The sequence below is a fragment of the Bubalus bubalis genome, chromosome 15, assembly GCF_019923935.1.
Source record: "Bubalus bubalis isolate 160015118507 breed Murrah chromosome 15, NDDB_SH_1, whole genome shotgun sequence".
NCBI lineage: Eukaryota > Metazoa > Chordata > Mammalia > Artiodactyla > Bovidae > Bubalus > Bubalus bubalis.
The window spans coordinates 63,821,922-63,835,055 of NC_059171.1; positions in this window are offsets into that span (position 1 = coordinate 63,821,922).

Consider the following 13,134-nt stretch of genomic DNA (forward strand, 5'->3'; position numbering starts at 1 on the left):
CAGCATGTTCTCAGAATAATAATGTCTCAGGAGGGTTAAACAAATGACCAGAAATCACATAGCTAGTGCCTGGACTAGCAGAGTGAGAATTAGAATCAATCCCAAAACCCAGCAAGCCTGTTCCTCCCTGCCATGCTGTTTCTTGGTGTGCAGGCCAACTTTCCTAGTCTTTACAACAAATTTAAAGAAGTCAGAGATAGATAACTGCCCTGAAGGAATTTCATTCTCATTCAGGAAACAAGATGGAAACACGTATTGATTATATACTATATATAATCTGATATATATATCAGATAAAATACTAAAATAAAATACTGATAAAATACTAAAATAGTCCCAAAGGTCTCACTGCACAGCAATGTCTTTAACATCAAAATTTACCTGAAATTTTCAACAGTAGAAAATACTGAATGTATCAGTTGAACAGGTTAACTCTTAAATGCTATTTCAGGTGGAGCAAAGAAGAGAAAAGAAATTTGGGACTGAACCAGAAAGCCTTGATTCATCATCTGGGCGCTGTCTTTTCTGATCAGGTCATTCTGCTGCCTGAGGAATAATACACTCTTTTCAACACATTCTGTGTATTTTTCATTGTCTATGTATGGTTAAGATATTCTTTGCATTTTAAAAAGATAGTTACTAATTGAATAAATAGACATTGAATTTTTCAAAGGCTAGAAAACCTTATTGTTGTTGTTGTTTAGTTTCTAAGTCACCTCTGAATCTTGGGATTTTATGGACTAAGGCTCCTCTGTCCATGGGTTTTCCCAGGCAAGAATACTGGAGTGGGTTGTCATTTCCCTCTGCAAGGAAAGCTTATCAGTTCAGTTCAGTTCAGTCGCTCAGTAGTGTCCGACTCTTTTCGACCCCATAAATCGCAGCACGCCAGGCCTCCCTGTCCATCACCAACTTCCAGAGTTCACTCAGACTCACGTCCATCGAGTCAGTGATGCCATCCAGCCATCTCATCCTCTGTCGTCCCCTTCTCCTCCTGCCTCCAATCCCTCCCAGCATCAGAGTCTTTTCCAATGAGTCAACTCTTCGCATGAGGTGCCCAAAGGACTGGAGTTTCAGCTTCAGCATCACTCTTTCCAAAGAAATCCCAGGGCTGATCTCCTTCAGAATGGACTGGTTGGATCTCCTTGCAGTCCAAGGGACTCTCAAGAGTCTTCTCCAACACCACAGTTCAAAAGCATCAATTCATAAGCACTCAGCCTTCTTCACAGTCCAACTCTCACATCCATACATGACCACAGGAAAAACCATAGCCTTGACAGGACGGACCTTTGTTGGCAAAGTAATGTCTCTGCTTTTGAATATGCTATCTAGGTTGGTCATAACTTTCCTTCAAGGAGTAAGCATATTTTAATTTCATGGCTGCAGTCACCATCTGCAGTGATTTTGGAGCCCCCCAAAATAAAGTATGACACTGTTTCCCCATCTATTTTCCATGAAGTGATGACACTGGATGCCATGATCTTCGTTTTCTGAATGTTGAGCTTTAAGCCAACTTTTTCACTCTCCACTTCACTTTCATCAAGAGGCTTTTGAGTTCCTCTTCACTTTCTGCCATAAGGGTGGTGTCATCTGCATATCTGAGGTTATTGATATTTCTCCCGGCAATCTTGATTCCAGCTTGTGCTTCTTCCAGTCCAGAGTTTCTCATGATGTACTCTGCATAGAAGTTAAATAAGCAGGGTGATAATATACAGCCTTGACATACTCCTTTTCCCATTTAGAACCAGTCTGTTGTTCCATGTCCAGTTCTAACTGTTGCTTCCTGACCTGCATACAGATTTCTCAAGAGGCAGATCAGGTGGTCCGGTATTTCCATCTCTTTCAGAATTTTCCATAGTTTATTTTGATACACACAGTCAAAGGCTTTGGCATAGTCAATAAAGCAGAAATAGATGCTTTTCTGGAACTCTCTTGCTTTTTCCATGATCCAGCGGATGTTGGCTATTTGATCTCTGGTTCCTCTGCCTTTTCTAAAACCAGCTTGAACATCAGGAAGTTCAGGGTTCACATATTGCTGAAGCCTGGCTTGGAGAATTTTGAGCATTACTTTACTAGCGTGTGAGATGAGTGCAATTGTGCAGTAGTCTGAGCATTCTTTGGCATTGCCTTTCTTTGGGATTGGAATGAAAACTGACCCTTTCCAGTCCTGTGGCCAGTGCTGAGTTTTCCAAATTTGCTGGCATATTGAGTGCAGCACTTTCACAGCATCATCTTTCAGGATTTGAAAGCACTCAACTGGAATCCCATCACCTCCACTGGCTTTGTTCGCAGTGATGCTTCCTAAGGCCCACTTGACTTCACATTCCAGGATGTCTGGCTCTAGGTCAGTGATCACACCATTGTGATTATCTGGGTCGTGAAGATCTTTTTTGTACAGTTCTTCTGTGTATTCTTGCCACCTCTTCTTAATATCGTCTGCTTCTGTTAGGTCCATACCATTTCTGTCCTTTATCGAGCCCATGTTTGCATGAAATGTTCCCTTGGTATCTCTAATTTTCTTGAAGAGATCTCTAGTCTTTCCCATTCTGTTGTTTTCCTCTATATCTTTGCATTGATCGCTGAGCAAGGCTTTCTTATCTCTTCTTGCTATTCTTTGGAACTCTGCATTCAGATGCTTATATCTTTCCTTTTCCCCTTTGCTTTTCACTTCTCTTCTTTTCACAGCTATTTGTAAGGCCTCCCCAGACAGCCATTTTGCTTTTTTGCATGTCTTTTCTATGGGAATGGTCTTGATCCCTGTCTCCTGTACAATGTCACGAACCTCTGTCCATAGTTCATCAGGCACTCTATCAGATCTAGGCCCTTAAATCTATTTCTCACTTCCACTGTATAATCATAAGGGATTTGATTTAGGTCATACCTGAATGGTCTAGTGGTTTTCCCCACTTTCTTCAATTTAATTCTGAATTTGGCAATAAGGAGTTCATGATCTGAGCCACAGTCAGCTCCTGGTCTTGTTTTTGCTGACTGTATAGAGCTTCCCCATCTTTGGCTGCAAAGAATATAATGAATCTGATTTTGGTGTTGACCATCTGGTGATGTCCATGTGTAGCGTCTTCTCTTGTGTTGTTGGAAGAGGGTGTTTGTTATGACCAGTGCATTTTCTTGGCAAAACTCTATTCGTCTTTGCCTTGCTTCATTCTGTATTCCAAGGCCAAATTTGCCTGTTACTCCAGGTGTGTCTTGACTTCCTACTTTTTCATTCCAGTCCCCTATAATGAAAAGGACATCTTTTGGGGGTATTAGTTCTAAAAGGTCTTGTAGGTCTTCATAGAACCGTTCAATTTCAGCTTCTTCATTATTGCTGGTTGGGGCATAGACTTGGATTACTGTGATATTGAATGGTTTGCCTTGGAAACGAACCGAGATCATTCTGTCGTTTTTGAGATTGCATCCAAGCACTGCATTTTGGACTCCTTTGTTGACCATGATGGCTACTCCATTTCTTCTGAGGGATTCCTGCCCACAGAGTAGGTATAATGGTCATCTGAGTTAAATTCACCCATTCCAGTCCATTTCACTTCGCTGATTCCTAGAATGTCGACATTCACTCTTGCCATCTCTTGTTTGACCACTTCCAATTTGCCTTGATTCATGGACCTGACATTCCAGGTTCCTATGCAATATTGCTCTTTACAGCATCGGACCTTGCTTCTATCACCAGTCCCATCCACAACTGGGTATTCTTTTTGCTTTGGCTCCATCCCTTCATTCTTTCTGGAGTTATTTCTCCACTGATCTCCAGTAGCATATTGGGCACCTACTGACTTGGGGAGTTCCCCTTTCAGTATCCTATCATTTTGCCCTTTCATACTGTTCATGGGGTTCTCAAGGCAAGAATACTGAAGTGGTTTGCCATTCCCCTCTCCAGTGGACCACATTCTGTCAGATCTCTCCACCATGACACGCCCATCTTGGGTTGCCCCAACAGCATGGCTTAGTTTCATTGAGTTAGACAAGGCTGTGATCCTAGTGTGATTAGATTGACTAGTTTTATGTGACTATGGTTTCAGTGTGTCTGCCCTCTGATGCCCTCTTGCAACGCCTCCCGTCTTACTTGGATTTCTCTTACCTTGGTTGTGGTGTATCTCTTCACGGCTGCTCCTTACCTTGGACGAAGGGTATCTCCTCACTGCTGCCCTTCCTGACCTTCAATGTGGGATAGCTCCTCTAGGCCCTCCTGTGCCTGCATAGCCACGGCTCCTTGGACGTGGGGTTGGTCCTCCAGGCCGCGGCCCCTGGCCTTGGGTGTGGGGTAGCTCCTCCCGGCCGCCGCCCCTGACCTCTGACTTGAGTAGCTCGTCTCAGCCATTCCTGCGCAGTCGCAGCCTAGCACTCTAGGCTGCTGCCCCTGACCTCGGACGTGGGGTAACTCCTCACGGCCGCGCTTAGTGCGCGGGTTGCAGCTGGAAAGCTTATACTTACTGATAAAAACATATATTTTAATTTTACCTCTTGGAGCCAGTGGTCCCAACCCTTACTTTTTCCCCCAGTTAGTGATTCATAGATTTTAAAAAGCACTTTTGAAAATGAGGTGGTTTAATCTTTAGGTTAGAGAGAGACTCACTGAGTCCCTGTGTTATATCCAGAAACCCACCTTGTACATAATGTCACCATGAGGAATAAGTATCTACTGGGTACTGAGGCTCTATGTACACATAACAATTAAGATGACATTTTAATTTGAGGTTATTAATCTAACAAAGAAATGGGCATTTCCTTTTTATTCAATAGAAGCCAATCCTTAAGTTCAGGAACTTCTAGGTGATAAATAAGGCTTCTGGGCCAGGTAGTCATCCCTGCTTGGGTTGAAATCCTTTCATGATAAATTATTTTATCCATGTATCTGTTTCTTTGCACTTTTATGTAAGCCCAAGAATTTCAGATACAGTAAACTACTAATGTCTGTGACGTCTTCAAACTGCCCTCTCACATTTGTACAATAACACATTTGTACAATAACACTGAGCGTTTGGATGGAGAACAGACACAAAAGGGAAATGCCTCTATGCAGCCATATTATTTAGAATTTAAAAATTTTTCTTTTTCATCAGAAATATATGCAATAATTTTCTTTTCTAATAAGCAAAGATCCGAAAATGGAAATTAATTTTATATTACTCACTATTGCTTATTTTAGATATATAAATAGCAAAGGTTGGACTTATCCTATCAAAAGTGTCACCAAAAGCTATTTATTTGGCCCACACTGTGTGGACCTTTCACAGAAACAGCTTTACTAAATGTTTGATTTGCCTTTTTTTTCTGACAGTTAGCAGTGAAAGACGCAATAAGATGCAATGTTATTTAACTGGCTTTTGCTTGAACTCTCAAGGTGTTAAGGAAATGGGAAAATATCTTTCAAGCCTTGACTCTAGGAAAAGGTTTGTTTCCCCTGAGAAGCCAATAAGAGTTTACTGATATTGTGGGTTCTGGCACTGATGTTATTTACATCTTTGCCTTGGTCATTAGAAAATTCAGAATAAATGGAGCCAATATAATTAATCAGGACCTAACAAGTTATACCAATTTGTAATAACCTCTGGCTTCATTTTCTATTTTATCCTTTTATTTTGCAAACTTTTAGTTTTTTTTTTTTTAATGTGACTTCTCCTACTGTTACTGACTGAACTGTGTTTCTTCAAAATTCATGTGTTGAAGTCCAAACACTGATGTGATTATATTTAGGGATGGGGTCTTTAAAGAAATGATTAAGCTTAAAATGAGGTCAGAAGAGTGGGGCCCTAACCCCATAGGATTGGCGTCCTTATAAAAAGAGGAAGAGACTCCAGAGATCTTTCTCTTTGTTGACAGAGGGAAGGCTAGGTGAGGATACAGTGAACGTGGGCTTCTGCAAACCAGGAAGAAAGGTCTCACCAGAAACCAACCCTGCTAGCACCTTGATCTTGGACTTACAGCCAGAACTGTAAGAAAATAAATTTCTGTTGTTTAACCTACCCAGTCTATGGTATTCTGTTATGGCAGTTCAAACAGACTGATATACATAACATAATCTCTTTTTGGTCTATTTTTTTTTGGCAGTAAAACATTCAAGGTAGGAAAGAAAAGTTGTCCTATGTTGGCCATATGCCCATCCCTCGTTTTCCTGTCACCTCAGTGATCCTGGTCTATCCTCTGTCTTCACAGAGAGAGATTAGTGTGGATGTGACGAACTTCTGCGACATTTACTGTGCCATTTTATTCAGTATTTGGAAGTTCTCTCTCCTTTTAACCACATCTTCCTCTTTTTATTTTATTTTATTTTGATAAGGGCTATTCTTAGCTTCGGAGAAGACAATGGCACCCCACTCCAGTACTCTTGCCTGGAGAATCCCATGGATGGAAGAGCCTGAAAGGCTGCAGTCCATGGGGTCGCTAAGAGTCGGACACGACTGAGCAACTTCACTTTCACTTTTCACTTTCATGCATTGGAGAAGGAAATGGCAACCCACTCCAGTATTCTTGCCTGGAGAATCCCAGAGACAGAGGAGCCTGTTGGGCTGCCGTTTATGGGGTCACACAGAGTCGGACACGACTGCTGTGATTTAGCAGCATTCTTAGCTTGCTTCCCTTGTAGCTTACTCGGTAAAGAATCTGCCTGCAGTGCAGGAGACCTGGGTTCGATCCCTGGGTTGAAAAGATCCCCTGGAGAAGGAAATGGAAACCCACTCCAGTATCATTGCCTGGAAAATCTCATGGACAGAGGAGCTTGGTGAGCTGCAGTCTATGGGGTCACAAAGAGTTGGCCACAATTGAGTGACTAACACTCACACTAACACTCAAGGACTATTCTTAAGGTCTTTATTGAATTTGTTACAGTATTGCTTCTGTTGTATGTTTTGGTTTTTTGGCCACAAGGCATGTAGAATCTTCGCTCCCCCATCAGGAATCAAACCCGCATCCCCTTCATTGGAGGGTGAAGTCTTAACTACGGGACTGCAAGAAAAGTTCCCACACCTTCCTCTTTTATCTTTTGCGTATGTCCAGGAAGGGGCAAACTCTAAGGAGCAGTACTTTTTTATGCAAATAATAAAATCTCAGTTCATGTCAACCCATTTTTGTGTCTTGTAAATGCTCTAGTTTTAGATTTCAATGGCTTTCTTGGCTATTCCTCCCTGGCCTAATAATAGCAGTTCCAAAAATGTCAGGGGTGGTCTCTGATCTTAGTGGTTCCTGGCTGCTGTTCTTTCATAGCTACAAGATGATAAGAGAAGAATATGCACTCGGGGTGACATCTGGCATTTTATAGAGTACCTAAAATCAAACATATATCACCACTTTCTTCGGAAACAGTATAAACCTTACTAAACAATCCAAGAAACAAAAAAATTCATACACACTTTAGTATAAAATCTGTATTACTTATGAATGAATAACCATGACACTATTATGCCAAGAGGACATTTGTCCCTTCCTTGCCTTTAGTTCCTTTATGCCTTATAAAGCTCTCTATATTAACTAATGATACATGATATCCCACCAAAATGCCATCTTGCTAATAAAGAGGCAACTCCACTGACTCAGAGAGATGACAGGAGATTTATAGTTCCTCTCACCACAATTACTGATATGAGCTGGGTCATTTCAAACAAGTGAAGATGGCAAAACATTGCAAAATTGATTTCCTAACACTGTGCAATCAACTTGGGACATTTATAACATATTTTTTACATCCAAGTCGCTTGCTATGTTAAGAGTGCTCGGCTGTTTGATCACCTCTCGTTTCTTTAGTTAGCTGTTTTAACAAAATGCTATAGACTGCGTGGTTTGAACAATAAGCATTGATTTTTGGGGGCTAGGAAATCCAAGATCAAGGTGCTAGAAGATTTAGGATCTGGTGAAAGTCTTCCTCCTGGTTTGGAGATGGCTGCCTTCTTGCTGTAACTTTGCATGGCAATCAGAGAAATCATTTCTTTCATGTCTCTTCTTAGAAGGGCACCAATCCCACTTCTGAGACCTCTACCCTAATGACCTAATTACCTTCCAAAGGCTCTCCTTTCAAAGATCATCATGATGGTGATTAGGGCTTCAGCATAGGAATCTGGAAGGAATACATTTACGCAGTCCCTCGCACCACTGCTTTGAGGACTAATGAGGCAAAATGTTACTGTAGGAGGCATCTCCTTGAAGTTGAGAAAGAGCCATTGCACACCCTGAACACTGTCATCTAGCTTTAGTTGTGTTGGAACATTGGCCTTGCCTTTTTAAAAGAACATCTGAAACTCTCACAAAGTGACCTAAAAGGTCAAAATTTGATCAGATGATGGGATGAGAGCTTCTAGTGAGCTGTGTCCAAGAGTGTACTCAGTAGATGTTATTGTGACCAAAGGGTCTTGGAGAGCTCAGAGCTGTCAATGGCTTCAGAGATTTCAAAGGCAACTCTTTCTACTGCTTTTAATCCTAGACTTTTAAGAATCACAAAGTTCAAAAAATGAATACATTCTGAAGCTAACCCTTAAGCAGACACTCTCTTTCAGCTTACCAGCTATTCTGGAACGATGTATAGCTGTTAAGAGAATATTGACCATCTTTGACTTTGAAACTTGAATATGACAAAAATTATCTATCAGCCTCTTGAAACACACATATGCTCTTGACTTAACTCAAAAGACTGAGACACAAGACCCTCAGTATTTCCTTGCAGCTAAGGTTCATTTCAATTTTACCTCTAGTTATTTTCAGCTTTAGCAGGAAAATATCTAGGATACAAATTTTTTTTTCTGATTCTATAAAATGAATATTCAATATATATGTAAGTGTACAATCATACATTTGTGTCTGTTTGCATGTGCTTAGGTATATATGTATATGTAGGTATCCCTATATATCTAAGATGAAAATTTGCATTTACTTACTTTTAATTTTTTCCTTGTGAAACTAAATTATTATTTCTCTCCTTATTTCTCAAGTAAAATGCTTACACATTACAGAACTTCAAGGATAAAAGTGTTTTAGAGGATACTTTCTCCAACTATGCATGTTAACTTGTTTAATTCCTTGGCATTGACATTTTCTACTAAATCATTGGTTTGGATATGGTGATCTACATCAACCAAGAGTGAGTGAAGACTAGGAGAGATATGTGGAAGTACTTTATGGCTGACATTTATTTTCTTGTCTTTTAAAACCCATGTATATTAATCAGAGGGGAAGTTCCCCTGGAGGAGGCAATGGCAACCTGCTCCAGTATATTTGCCTGAAAAATCCCATGGACAGAGGAACCTAGTTGGCTACAGTCCATGGGGTTGCAAAGAGTCAGACACGACTGCTGGACTGAGCACACATATTAATCAGATCTGTGAAAATAATACATCTAAGTGTGTCCTATTAACAGTGAAATAGCTGGTGATGAAGCTTTATTAACGAAGTATATATTGTAAGTTAATTACTTCCAAATGTCTTTGGTTGCTTCTTCATCAAGCAAAACTATCTTTATCAGGCAACTCAAATATACATATATTTGTACCTCTGTGGATATATATTATGTATATTACCAGACATAGGCAAAAAATAAATTAAAAAATCATTATATGAAGATAAAATTACATTAATAATTTTATTATATTTAATAATGGTCCCAAAACAGGTTGTTTTCATTAAAATATTATTAACAATTTTATTAGCCTGAATAGTCTTTTCTCTCTTGTAGTGACAATGAGTTTTCATTGGCTTATCATAAAAAGCTTATTTCTTATTCACATTAGAATACACTGTGGGTATGCTTTTGTTGGTGATTTTCTCTCATGTAACTCCAGCTTGAGTCCATCTTGTAAGACTGCAACATGTGGTCTCTACAGTCACTTAATAAAAGGGAAGTAAAATCTGATTGCACAAACTGTTTTAAGGGCCAGACACAGAAATTAATATACAACTCTTCAACTTACATTTCATTAGCCAGAATTCAGTCAAATGACCCTGATCTGATAGCAAATGAGTCTGAGAAATGAAGTGTTTATATGTGTCCAGGAAGAGAAAATGATGGATTGAAAACCTACCATTGTTTCTGTCATAAACCTTTATTATTGATATTATTAATTATTAAGGCATTTGATTAAAGACAAGAAGACAAGAGGCTTAATATTTTATAAAATATTGACTTAACACAGTATATTGTGTGTGGGTATGTTCTGAGCCATGCCTGACTCTTTGCAGCCCCATGGACTGTAGCCCACCAGGCACACTGCTCATGAAATTTTCCAGGCAAGAATACTAGAATGGGTTTCCATTTCCTTCTCCAGGGGGATCCAGGGATGGAACCCCCATCTCTTGTGTCTCCTGCATTGATAGGCAGATTCTTTACCACTGCGCCACCTGGGAAGCCCAACACACTATATTACAGAAATTCAAAGACCTGCTTCTAAATTTAATCTATTGCAAAACTGGCTATAAGGATTGTGAATGCTGAAAAAGGTACTTCATAAAGTTATGTAAATTTGAATGGGAGAAAACAAGTTGAAAAAGATATGGTTTTTTTTTTATGGACCTTACATCTCTTTTGCCTGACAAGGGATTGTATTTAACTTCTAACCATATCACTGACCATTACCTCTAGCAGACATTTCTGTTTGCAGCAGGCAAAACAAGTGTTACTCTAGTGATTTCAGTCTCTTGATATCAACGAATCTGGAAAGTGGTTCCTAAGCATTCATTTTACCTTAAAGGAAATTTTTATAAGTACTTGCTTTAGTATCAAATATCTTAAAGCACTGCTAAAAACAAATCAAAGAGCAACATCTTAGTCATGATGGCATCATATTATTTAACTGTAAACTATCAAGACACAATATGCTCTCAGGAAGAACATAATTCATTAAATCAGTATAAATCGATAGTTGGGACAGTCTCCCTAATAAATGTGAAGATTTCCGTCTTATTTTTACTTTGTAGGAAGGCTGATAAAGAACTTATTCTACTAAAATGGTTAGCATCTCCATGTTCTTGGATTTTGTTGTGCTTACACTATAAATATTGTCTTCAATTTTCAATTTCTTAATGGAATGTTTTAAGACACTTGCTTATTTTTGAGTAGTAAAATCATGCAGGACCCTGTGGGACCAGGGCATCTAAGCCTTTCTGTCTTTGTTTCTTGACTCCAGCCTCCATGACCTTCCCTGAATTCCAAAGGGCAGATTGCTAATCTGGGAAGGGAAGAGATTCAAAGAAAGACAAGGGAGGGACAGCCAGGAAACAACAGTGCAGCCTGGGGTCGGGATCCTTGTTCTCCTTCCAGGAATACACATAACAATGTCCTTAAGCTCTTTAAGATGTTCAGATAAGATCAGATCAGATCAGTCGCTCAGTCATGTCCAACTCTTTGCGACCCCATGAATCGCAGCACGCCAGGCCTCCCTGTCTGTCCATCACCAACTCCCGGAGTTCACTCAGACTCACGTCCATCGCGTCAGTGATGCCATCCAGCCATCTCATCCTCTGTCGTTCCCTTCTCCTCCTGTCCCTAATCCGTCCGAGCATTAGAGTCTTTTCCAATGAGTCAACTCTTCTCATGAGGTGGCCAAAGGACTGGAGTCTCAGCTTTAGTATCATTCCTTCCAAAGAAATCCCAGGGCTGATCTCCTTCAGAATGGACTGGTTGGATCTCCTTGCAGTCCAAGGGACTCTCAAGAGTCTTCTCCAACACCACAGTTCATCCGCATCAATTCTTCGGGGCTCAGCCTTCTTCACAGTCCAACTCTCACATCCACACATGACCACAGGAAAAACCATAGCCTTGACTAGACGAACCTTTGTTGGCAAAGTAATGTCTCTGCTTTTGAATATGCTATCTAAGTTGGACATAACTTTCCTTCCAAGGAGTAAGTGTCTTTTAATTTCATGGCTGCAGTCACCATCTGCAGTGATTTTGGAGCCCAGAAAAATAAAGTCTGACACTGTTTCCACTGTTTCCCCATCTGTTTCCCATGAAGTGATGGGACCAGATGCCATGATCTTCGTTTTCGGAATGTTGAGCTTTAAACCAACTTTTTCACTCTCCACTTCACTTTCATCAAGAGGCTTTTGAGTTCCTCCTCACTTTCTGCCATAAGGGTGGTGTCATCTGCATATCTGAGGTTATTGATATTTCTCCCGGCAATCTTGATTCCAGCTTGTGTTTCTTCAGTCCAGCGTTTCTCATGATGTACACTGCATAGAAGTTAAATAAACAGGGTGACAATATACAGCCTAGATGAACTCCTTTTCCTATTTGGAACCAGTCTGTTGTTCCATGTCCAGTTCTAACTGTTGCTTCCTGACCTGCATACAAATTTCTCAAGAGGCAGATCAGGTGGTCCGGTATTCCCATTTCTTTCAGAATTTTCCACAGTTTATTGTGATCCACACAGTCAAAAGCTTTGGCATAGTCAATAAAGCAGAAATAGATGTTTTTCTGGAACTCTCTTGCCTTTTCCATGATCCAGCAGATGTTGGCAATTTGATCTCTGGTTCATCTGCCTTTTCTAAAACCAGCTTGAACATCAGGAAGTTCAGGGTTCACATATTGCTGAAGCCTGGCTTGGAGAATTTTGAGCATTACTTTACTAGCATGTGAGATGAGTGCAATTGTGTGGTAGTTTGAGCATTCTTTGGCATTGCCTTTCTTTGGGATTGGAATGAAAACTGACCCTTTCCAGTCCTGTGGCCACTGCTGAGTTTTCCAAATTTGCTGGCATATTGAGTGCAGCACTTTCACAGCATCATCTTTCAGGACTTGGAATAGCTCCACTAGAATTCCATCACCTCCACTAGCTTTATTTGTAGTGATGCTTTCTAAGGCCCACTTGACTTCACATTCCAGGATGTCTGGCTCTAGGTCAGTGATCACACCATCGTGATTATCTGGGTTGTGAAGATCTTTTTTGTACAGTTCTTCTGTGTATTCTTGCCACCTCTTCTTAATATCTTCTGCCTCTGTTAGGTCCATACCATTTCTGTCCTTTATCGAGCCCATCTTTGCATGAAATGTTCCTTTGGTATCTCTGATTTTCTTGAAGAGATCCCTAGTCTTTCCCATTCTGTTGTTTTCCTCTATTTCTTTGCACTGATCGCTGAAGAAGGCTTTCTTATCTCTTCTTGCTATTCTTTGGAACTCTGCATTCAGATGTTTATAACTTTCCTTCT